Source organism: Mus caroli, chromosome 8 (genome assembly GCF_900094665.2).
Source record: "Mus caroli chromosome 8, CAROLI_EIJ_v1.1, whole genome shotgun sequence".
Classification (NCBI taxonomy): Eukaryota; Metazoa; Chordata; class Mammalia; order Rodentia; family Muridae; genus Mus; species Mus caroli.
Window position 1 is genome coordinate 27506311 of NC_034577.1, and position 11639 is coordinate 27517949.

An 11639-nucleotide genomic window follows, 5' to 3' on the forward strand; every position below is an offset into this window, starting at 1 on the left:
AGTGGGGGGCGCTATGGGGGACTTTTGGGATAGCATTGGAAATGTAACTGAGGAAAATATGTAATAAAAATATTAAAAATTAAAAAAAAAGAAAGTTGAAGTTAGTCTGAAATCTTGAGACCCTGCCTCAAAAAAAAAAAAAAATCTTCTCTTAGTACAAAGGAGCAATGGCAAATTAACACACAAAATTTTGTCTGAGATTGTATTAACTATTTTTCAATTGCTGGAACAAAACATCATGATTACGCTAACTTACAACAATAAAGTGTTTCATTGGGCTTACAGTTTCAGAGCATTAGAGTCCAGACAGCAAAAGCATGTGAGTTGAGAGCGCACATCTTGCTTTGCAAGCAAGAAGGCAGAGATAATGCTGGGAATGGTATGGGCTTTTGAAACCTCAAAGCCTATCTCCCAGTGACATACCTCCCCCCAACAAGGCCACACCTCCTAATCCTTCCTAAACAAGTTCACCAACTCTGAAGCAGGCATTCAAATATATGAACCAATGGGGGCCATTCTCATGGAAACCACCACAGGGGGTTGTGTTTGTTTGTTTGTTTGTTTGTTTGTTTGTTTGTTTGTTAAAATAGTACTTGTAGTAGGTATATGGGTATTTCCTGCAGAATCTACCAGATGACAACCTTTAAACTGCCAGAGTGACTCAAAAGCCATGGATAGAATATTTGTTAGTCTTGATGCTCTGTTTGTAGTTTAGATCTTAAATGCCCTGCCCCCCCAAAGATCACATGTTAAAGGCTTGGTTGACAAGTTATACTGCTGGGAGGTGGGGAAACCAAACATATGGAGCCTTATAAGACCAAATAGGTTACTAGGAACAAGTGCTTAATGGGGGATTGTCAGAACACAGTCCAAGAATGGAGTCCTTTGAGAATTCTAAGAGCTTGTGAGAAAACAACAAGACGAGGAAAGCAGGCATATCTGGCAGTAGACATCCTCTCAACAATGAAGAAACCATCCATTCTAATGCTTAACCTCTAACTCAACTGTCCAGTTAGCTGCCTAGTTAACCTGAGCTCTTTACTAACAATCCAGGGTAAGAGGTGTCCCAGCACGCATGCCACAACCACAGCTGCAGCCCTGGAAAGGGCACTGCTGTCCACTTCTTTTGATTTTAGGGATCTGAAGAGGCTGTACAGTCATTGTACAAAGTTGTAAAAAGCAACCCCTAGAGTGTCTCTGAAGAGCACGTTACTAGTATGTAGAAGAACAAATAGCTAATGCCAGCAATTATCGGGCTTTCATACAGGAATAAGAGGCTTCTCCCTCTGAAAGCACAGACCAGCTGATCCCAGCATCTCTGTATGCATGTGTCTGTCATTTCTTCAGTGTCTGGCCTTTTTTCATCGCCTTGCTGTCCCTAGTCGGGGGTTCTGGGACACCAGCCATGTAAGCACACAGCAATGACCTGCTGGTAGGAGTGGGTTATTGAAGTCACCCACTGATATCGTGTCATAGCTAACCCTGACTTTACATATAGTAGTATTTGTTTTATGAAATTGGTTCACCCATGTTTAATGTACCCATGTTTAGAATTGTAATATGCTCTTGATGGGGTTTCCCCTTAATCAATATGATTAGTATTGATTTGAAGTCTATTTTATCAGTTATCAGAAGAGAGTCATCTATTTATTCCTTGCCGCTCTTTGTTTGCTTGGGATACCTTTTTTTCCACTCTCTCACCCTAAAACAGCTCCTATCTTTGGTGGTGATATGTGCTCCTTGGAGGCAGCAATCCAATCTACTAGTCTGTGTCCTTTAGTCAGGGACTAATACCACCAGCATCAGTTATTCTTGATAGGGATGCATTCACTTCTGTCACCTTGCTAATGGTGTAGTCTCCGGCATTTTCCCGTTCTTCAGTTGCCTAATTGATGTTCTATTGTGGTTTTGAACTTTCCTGCAGCCTCATGGATAGTTTTATATTTGTCTTCAATACTAAGAGTCCCTTCCCGTGTCCTGTGTAGGGGAGACTTGCTTGTATGTATTCTTTGGCATGTGCTTTATCACTTTCAGCCTCATTACCTACTTTTACTCTTACACTGCTCCTGGGGCCTCCAGAACCTGACTCCTGTGGTTTTATGTAAAATGAGTGTGTTCTTTTTTATAATACTTCAAAAAGAAGGATGCAGGTTTCAGCTTCCTCTGTTTTATCATAACGGTCACTCCTCACTCTGAACACTATTTTACGAAATATGTTAACATCGATAGTTTCTTCTTAACTCTGTATTATTTTTGTCCTTGACTATACACATCTGAGATTAGTTTTGTTCTTTGAATTTGCCCTTGCAAGGAACAAGTTACCCACACATTGTTCCTTGTTAATGGGACATCTTTCAATATCCTGAATGGGGATAGCAAGTTACTTCCCTAGCAGGTTTTCAGATGAGCTGTTGCTCTCTAGAAGGCCTCTTTGCCTTTCTTTTCTTTCCTACATATTATTCATTCACTTTTAAAAAGAAGGTTGAACCATGAGCAACAGAGTCTATCCAAGTCTGAATACCTAGTTCTTGTGAAAGGTGGTCTTGTTTGAAAGCAAGGACTGGTCGGCATAATTAAAATAAGGATCATATGATGAAGCCATCTCAGGACTGATCACTAGTGTTAAGTCTAAGAGAATGGGTTGCCGGTATTCTTATAAGATAACAAGTAGGGATACCTGAAATACAGGCACACAAGGAGAAGACCAAAAGGAGAAGAAAACTATGTAAAGGTGAAAGATGCTGCTAGAAACGAGAGCCTCAGGAGCCACCAACACCCGGAAGAGGCAAGGAAGGATTTCCATCTTTAGAGAAAGCATGGCCTCACCAACACCTTCATTTTAGACTTCTGACCCATAGAACTGAGAAGTTTTTCTGTTACTTTAAGCCACTGTGTTTGTTTACTCATGTGTCATAGTACCTCTAAACATTGAATATGCTTGGATAACTTCAACCTATTCTGCGTGTCACACTCATATGGAGTCCCTCAAATTAGGTCCCCCAGTGCATAACTTCATTAGACAATATACCTTCTCTTTGTAAGAACACAATTTTCATCGTCTAGTTGCTTTTGTATTGTTTTGAACACACAGGAGGCAGGACTGAGTCATTCCTGTTCAGTTTTGTATCTTGCACATAGTCGATGCTCAACTCACTCCATTATTTTTGAAATATCATCCCTCATTTTCAGTTCTTTATCTTTGACGGAATAGCTGCAAAGCGCTTCCTTATTATTCTGAATATGACAGAAGACCTGAGTCTATAGTACTGTAATTACTTCTTCATAAAACGTAATTCCCCCCTCAGCTCCATAATAAGGCCTTGCCATTTTATTTACTTCCTTGTTTACCTATAAATATTTGTCAATTGTCAACCTGGGTGTAAATTATACCAACAGCTACATTACAGAGCCGCAGGAAAATGAGATAGAGCCTCTAAATCCAGACCTGTAAACGTTCAAGTTAGGAAGCTGGCACAAATTGCAATATATTATATAATGCTATAAGTGCCATAGGAGGTAGAATACACAGGAGAATTTTAACTGAAGAATCTAAGATCTTTCTAAAGCAGGTACCCATTGAGCTCCAACCCCCTGCCTCAGCTTCTATGATGGCAGCAAATACTATTTGTCCTCAGTGACCACAAAAAGCCTTTTGAGAACCAATGATAGTTTAAGCTGTCTCCCTCTCTGTCATTATGGTGCATTGGCAGTTAGAAGAGAGACAACAAAAGATTCCTAACTCATCTTTGTGGAAAAGGATCAGAGACTCTGGGGTCTGCTGTCTCTCTCATTTGTTACCTTAGTTTTCCTGTGTATTCTTTTGAGAAGTTGTACTGGATATAGCTTTTGAGCCCGTTTATACCTCTCTTTTTCACACATTAAAACTATCCTGTATTACTATATGCTTATTTGTCTCCCCCACTAGCTTTTAACCTTAAGAAGACCTGTTTCTGGGCTGAAGAGATGGCTCAGGGGTTAAGAGAACTGTCTGATGTTCCAGAGGTCCTGAGTTCAATTCCCAGCAACCACATAGTGGCTCGCAACCATCTGTAATGAGATCTGTTACCCTCTTCTGCCCTGCAGGATACATGCAGGCAGAACACTGTATATATAATAAATAATCTTTAAAAAAAAAAAAGACCTGTTTCTATTCATCACTGTCTCTCCCCTAAAAAGAAATCCTCTGTATATAACAATTTTTCAGGATATACCTGCCCAATAAATGTCTTGTGGTTAACTTCATGCCATCTTGAGACAGGGTCTCTGTGTAACAGCCCTGGCTGTCCTGGAACTCACTCTGTAGACCAGGCTAGCCTCAGACTCACACATATCCACCTGCCTCTACCTCTGGAGTACTGGGACTAAAGGTATACGCCACCATACCTAGCTCAGAAGTTCGTTCTCATTTAGATAATTTCTAAGAGTTTGGTTTTTAACTATGATTGTATGTGATCCCACCTGAAGTACTTGTAAGCAAGGCCTTAGGCTAGATGGGTATGCATCAAAGACTGATGTCCATGGTTCTAGCTGCTCTGTGTTTCTGTAAATAAGTATGGAATAGCAATTCATCAGCAGTGAAGCAAAGGGCAGAGCTAGTCACCATGCTCCCTTGTACTGTTAGAATTGGAACATGGGCACATCTATTCTGATGGCAAATAAATAAGGGGGATTGCAAGCATGGGCCAGAAGAAGCTCTCTGACATCGAGGAACACCAAATATCACACTATCTTCATGCACATGCACACGCACACACAGACTCCTTATCATCTTGACTCAATAGGTACAGTACAAAGGACTGCTGTTTGAACCCTGCTGTCCTCATATTGCTGCAACCCACTCACTCCCTCCAGCCCATCCTGCACGCACATGTCTTGGACTAGATACCAACTTGCACCCCTCTAATAATTTTCCTGCTTGATGAGAATAGTTGGCACTGGGGAAGAGGGCATATCCCTTCAGATTCCATTTACCATTTGTCTTAGTTAGGCTTTTACTGCTGTGAACAGGCACCATGACCAAGGCAACTACTATAAAGACAACATTTAATTGGGCTGGCTTACAGGTTGAGAGGTTCAGTCCATTGTCATCAAGGTGGGAGCATGGCAGCATCCAGGCAGGCCTGGTGCAGAAGGAGCTGAGAGTTCAACATCTTCATCTGAAAGCTGCTAACAGAATACTAACCTTCAGGCAGCTAGGACAAGGATATCAAATCCCAGTCCACAGTAACACACATACTCCAACAAGGTCATACCTCCAAATAGTGCCACTCCCTGGACCAAGCATATACAAACCATCACATTCCACTTCCTGCTCCCCATAGGCTTTTTCAAACACATGAGTCTATAGGGGCCATACCTAGCCATAGCATAATAAAAAAGTGTGTCTAGTCCAAATTCCAACCAAAGTCCCCAAGTCTATAGCAGTCTCAACAATGTTAAAAGTCCAAAGTTCAAAGTCTCTTCTGAGGTTCATCCAGTCACTTAACTGTAATCCCCAAAGCAAGACAGAAAACCATCTGGGCAAACTCCAAACATCTCCATGTCTGATGTCAAATTGTTCTTCAGATCTCTACTCCTTTTTCATCTTTGTTGATTGCAACAAACTTCTTTCTCTTGGGCTGGTTCCACTCCCTGTTAGCAGCTTTCCTCAGCAAGTATCCCACAATTCTGACATCTTTAACAATTTTGGGTTTCCAAGGCACCTTCCTTCACAGCTTCTTGTTCCAATGTCTGGGATCTACTCATGATTTTCTAGGCTCCTCCCAAGGGCTAGCATCACTTCTCTAGCTCTGCCCTCTGTAGCACTCTAAGCTCAGGTTGATCCACTCCACTGCTGCTGCTGTTCTTGGTGATCATACCATGATACTGGCATCTCCAATATGCTGGGGTCTTCCACTGCAACTTGGCTTCATCTCCCATAGATGCTCTTCGTAGTGCCAAACCTCAACTCTTTGCAGAACCCCATCAGTACTGGGCCATCAACTGCAACTGAGGCTGCACCTTCACCACAGTGCCAAGCATCAATGCTCTTCATGGCCTCTTCATGCCTTCAAAACCAAAACCACCTGGGTGATTATTACACATTACCAAGTCCAGCTGTAGTATGAGGTACAGTCTTGGCTATCTCTGGAACACAACTTCTTTGTGCTCTCAGAAAACACTTTCCAGAAGATTTCACCTCAGTGATGCTGGTCTCTTTCTAATCACCACTAATTTTTTTTAGCTCCAGCTAACCAGCATCAATTGTCCCAGTAATCCCTTCTATTCTGGACTCTAAAGTCAGAGCCACATGGCCAAAGCTGCTGAGTTCTGATGCTTGCTTGCTTGCTTGCTGGGACTGGAATATGACCCCCTTTTTCTAGTACATTATCACCAGCTTCAAGATCTGATCACAGGTGAGCCTTCCAACTCTGGATTGTAGTTCATTCCAGATATGGTCAAGTTGACAACCAGGAATAGCCATTGTACAAAACTCGTCTCCTTAGTTTTGGCTTGTACCAGCAATCCCCTTCAAAACACTTCCAACGACTACTAGAATCAACTGATTGTACTTGCAAAGACCGTACTTGAGAGTCTACCTCTGCCTGGAAGGTTCTCTTAGTCAATGACTGGTGTGTGTGTGTGTGTGTGTGTGTGTGTACATGGCAAATCCCATTTCCCTTGTGGTGTGTGTGTCTACCTTCAAGGTAACTTATACTCTCAAGGTCCTAATAAGTACATGGTTGAAGCTGAACCTTTGCCCTGAAGTCATGCAATGGTTTTCTCTTCCCTTACTTCAGTCTGCTTTTGAGGAAACTGAACTGAAGGGAGCAGTAGGCTTTGAAAGGGACTCAAGGAGACTGACTCTAAACACGATGTGGTTATTTGAAAAAAAATGTCTCCCTTATAAGTCTCAGACATTTGGATATATGGTCCCAGTGGGTAACCATGTAGGGAGGATCAGGAGGTATGGCCTTGTTGGAAGAAGTGTGTCACTGGAGTGGGCTTTGAGATTTCTTTTTTATTTTTTAATTTAATTTGTAATTCAGTTTTTACACTCCATATTCCATTCCCTGCCACTCCCCATCCACCCTCCAACTGTTCCACATCCCACACCTCCTCCCCACCCCACCCCTGTCTCCACGTGGATGTCCCCACCCCCCACCCTACCTGACCTCTAAACTCACTGGGGCCTCCAGTCTCTTGAGGGTTAGGNGNNTCATCTNTGAATGANCACAGANCNGGAAGTCCTCTNCTGTATGTNTGTTGGGGGCCTCATATNAGCTGGTGTATGCTGTCTGTCTGGGGGTCCAGTGTTTGAAAGATCTCGGGGGTCCAGATTATTTAAGACTGTTGGTCATCTTACAGAATCGCCCTTCTCATCAGCTTCTTTCAGCCTTCCCTAATTCAACAACAGGGGTCAGCTGCTTATGTCCATTGATTGGGTGCAAATATCTGCATCTGATTATTTCAGCTGCTTGTTAGAGGCAGTCATGATAGATCCCTTTTTGTGAGCATTCCATAGCCTCAGTAATAGTGTCAGGCCTTGGGACCTCCCCTTGAACTGGATCCCACTTTGGGCCTGTCGCTGGACCTTCTTTTCCTCAGGCTCCTCTCCATTTCCATCACTGTAATTCTTTCAGACAGAAACAATTATGGGTCAGAGGTGTGACTGTGGGATGGCAACCCCATCCCTCACTTGGTGTCCTGTCTTCCTGCTGGAGATGGGCTCCATATATTCCCTCTCCCTACTGCCAGGCATTTCATCAAAGGTCCCTCCCTATGAGTCCTGGGAGTCTCTCACCTTCCAGGTCTCTGGTGCATTCTGCCCCACCCCCACCCCCCAACCTCCTTTTTCCTGAGGTTTCCTGTTTAAGTTCTTTCTGCTGGCCCTCAGGGCTTCAGTCCATTTCCCTCACCCAATACCAGATCAGGTTCTCCTCTATCCCCCCCCCCGCCCCCCCCCCCGTCCACTTTCCCACCCAAGTCTCTTCCTCCCTCCCCACTTGTGATTGCTTTCTTCTCTCTCCCATGCATGTCTGTTTGGGTCTGAGTTATCTCACTCAGGGTATTTTCAAGTTCCATCCATTTGCCTGCAAAACTCAGGCTGTCCTCACTCTTAATAGCTGAGTAGTATATTCCATTGTGTAAATGAACCTCATTTTCTGTATCCATTCTCTGTCATGGGACATCTAGGTTGTTTCCAGCTTCTGGCTATCACAAATAAGGTTGCTATGAACATAGTGGAACCCCCTCTGGCATGGTGGGGCATCTTTTGGTAATATTCCCAAGAGTGATATTGCTGGGCCTTCAGGTAGATCTATTCCAATTTTGATTGGGAAAAAAATCTTCACTAATCCCACATCTGATAGAGGGCTAATATTCAAAATATATAAAGAACTCAAGAAGTTAGTCACCAAAAAAACCAAACAGCCCAATCAAAAAAAAAATGGAGTATAGAACTAAACAGAGAATTCACAACTGAGGAATCTCGGATGGCTGAGAAACACCTAAAGAAATGTTCAAAGTCCTCAGTGATCAGAGAAATGCAAATCAAAACGACCCTGAGATTCCACCTTACACCAGTCAGAATGATAAGATCAAAACCTCAGGTGACAACACATATTGGAGAGGATGTGGAGAAAGAGGAACACTCCTCCATTGCTGGTGGGATTGCAAACTGGTACAACCACTCTGGAAATCAATCTAGAGGTTTCTCAGAAAATTGGGCTTTGATATCTCAAAAGACTGCCACCATTTTAAGTTAGCTTGCTCGGATTTACGTTTGTAGTTTGAGACATGAGCTCTCAGATTCTGTTCCAGCCACCTGCACCTCTGGACTCGATATTTAGAAGCATAATCCCCAAATAAACTCTTCTTTTATAAATTGCTTTGGTTCTGCTGTTTTAATTGCAGCAACAAACAGAAAAGTAACTAAAATAGATAGGGTTCTAGCATGGGACCTTGCTGGCTGTGTGGCACTGGAATTCCCTCATTGGCTGCATAAGTAGAGGTCAGATAACTCGTCATACTGTAGACTTGAGGTGTTTGAGGGGGCAAGTTGGGATGGGACACAGAAGGAGAAGAGGGAATGACTTGTATGCTTTCGTTGTTGTTTGAAAATGAGAGAGATGATAATCATGTGGACTGTGACACTGAATGGCTGTTTCTGCACATCACTGATGCACTGTAAAGAAAAATAACGAGTCAGGTATAAGAAAGCCTCCTGGGTACCACTTCAAAACATCTGTTTCCAGAAGGCAGAGGATACAGTGCTTAAGACCAGGCAGCCTCTAGCGGTAAGAGCTTCAGGGAAGCTCAGGATTTAGCCTCATTGCATCTTCTAGGCCAGAGGCAGGGCCTAGAAGCAAACAGGACAAGATCTCATAGGTGCCCTTGAGAAGTGCAAGCCCTTTGGGTCTGCCGAAGGAACCAGTCTTTTGCTACAGAACAGCAGTGTATCCCTTGCTTATAGATCGCACAGAGGCTTTAAGTAAAGCAGATGTCATATGCTTGCCAAGACAGTACTTGCTCGTTCCTGCTCCAGTGACCTGTTCCCTTCTTGTCACTGGACTGATCATAAGAGACAAACCTCACTGTGACCTGACTATGAGGTATTGACCCTGCCAAGGAAAGAGAGTGCTCACAGAGGGAGTTTCACTGTCTGAAAGGTCAGCTCAGGGAGTGCAGTGGGGGGTCAGTATGCTATGCTGGATGGGATGGTGATGCTGATAGTAATAAGAAAGAACTATCCTGTGACTTAAGATCCATGCCCTGAACAGAGAGGAGAGAGTGAGGAGGCTGCATCTGGCTCCGGCTCTCACAGTCATTGTAGTACATTGAGCTCCATAGAGACAGCGCCGGGGCAAGCAAGAGCCAGACGGGCACTGGGCGACTCTGTACCTCGCGGAGGAAAATCAACTAAACATGGGCAAAGGAGATCCTAAGAAGCCGAGAGGCAAAATGTCCTCATATGCATTCTTTGTGAAAACCTGCTGGGAGGAACACAAGAAGAAGCACCTGGATGCTTCTGTCAACTTCTCAGAGTTCTCCAAGAAGTGCTCAGGGAGGTGGAAGACCATGTCTGCTAAAGAAAAGGGGAAATTTGAAGGTATGGCAAAGGCTGACAAGGCTCGTTATGAAAGAGAAATGAAAACCTACATCCCCCCCAAAGGGGAGACCAAAAAGAAGTTCAAGGACCCCAGTGCACCCAAGAGGCCTCCTTCGGCATTCTTCTTGTTCTGTTCTGAGTACCGCCCCAAAATCAAAGGCAAGCATCCTGGTTTATCCATTGGTGATGTTGCAAAGAAACTAGGAGAGATGTGGAACAACACTGCAGCGAATGACAAGCAGCCCTATGAGAAGAAGGCTGCCAAGCTGAAGGAGAAGTACGAAAAGGATATTGCTGCCTACCGAGCTAAAGGAAAACCTGATGCAGCGAAAAAGGGGATGTTCAGGGCTGAAAAGAGCAAGAAAAAGAAGGAAGAGGAGGATGAAGAGGATGAGGAAGAGGAGGAAGACGAAGATGATGATGATGATGAATAAGTTGGTCCCAGCGCAGCTTTTTCCTTGTCTATAAAGCATTTAAACCCCCCTGTACACAACTCACTCCTTTTAAGGAAAAAAAATTGAAATGTAAGGCTGTGTAAGATTTGTTTTTAAAACTGTACAGTGTGGGTTTTTTTTGTATAGTTAACACACTACCAAATGTGTTTTGAGATAGCCCTGACCTGGTGGTATTTTCAATGGCCACTAACCTTGCCTTGTACAGTCTGGGGGTTGTAAATTGGCATGGAAATTTTTTAAAGATTTATTTATTTATTAAATATAAGTACACTGTAGCTGTTTTCAGACACTCCATCTTTACGGATGGTTATGAACCACCATGTGGTTGCTGAGATTTGAACTCAGGACCTTTGGAAGAATAATTGGTGCTCTTACCAGCTGAACCATCTCACCAGCCCTGGCATGGAAATTTAAAGCAGGTTCTTGTTGGTACACAGCACAAATTAGTTAGTTATATATGGGGACAGTAGTTTGCTTTTTGTTTTGTTTTGGTTTTCTTTTGGTTTGGGGGGGGTGTTTTTTTCATCTTCAGTAGTCTCTGATGAAGCTTATACAAAGATAATTGTTCTGTTAACTGAATACCACTCTGTAATTGGGGAAAAAAAAGATGTGGCTGTTATGTTGACATTCTGAATGTTTCTAAGTAAATACAATTTTTTTGTTTTTTGTTTGAGACAGGGTTTCTCTGTATAGCCCTGTCTGTCCTGGAACTCACTTTGTAGACCAGGCTGGCCTCGAACTCAGAAATCTGCCTGCCTCTGTCTCCCAAGTGCTGGAATTAAACACATGCGCCACCACCCCGGCACAATTTTTTTTATTAAATAAATAAATAAAATGATCCATGCCCTGGCAATGGAATCCATTGTAATGTGCTATTGAAATGGCTTTTGGAACCTTTGTAGGGGGAGGTGTGGCCCACATTAAAATAGATGGTGATGCCAGAGGTGCTTTGGCACGTGTTGAAGGTGATATTAAAGTCTCAGAGGCAAATCTGGGTTGGGAGGAATTTATCTGCAAGTTATCTGTGTTCCCTGCAGAGATCAGAATGTACTCCTTTTGCTTATAAATAAGTATATACTATACTGTTCTATATA

General features: G+C 43.1%; 1 pseudogene across 1 annotated transcript; it reads left to right on the top strand.

Moving 5' to 3' along the window:
- The first annotated feature begins 9644 nt into the window (after positions 1–9644).
- LOC110300623 lies at positions 9645–10615 on the top strand (annotated as a pseudogene). The gene has a single exon (XR_002378593.1). The product of XR_002378593.1 is annotated as a high mobility group protein B1 pseudogene (transcript).
- Positions 10616–11639: the final 1024 nt, after the last annotated feature.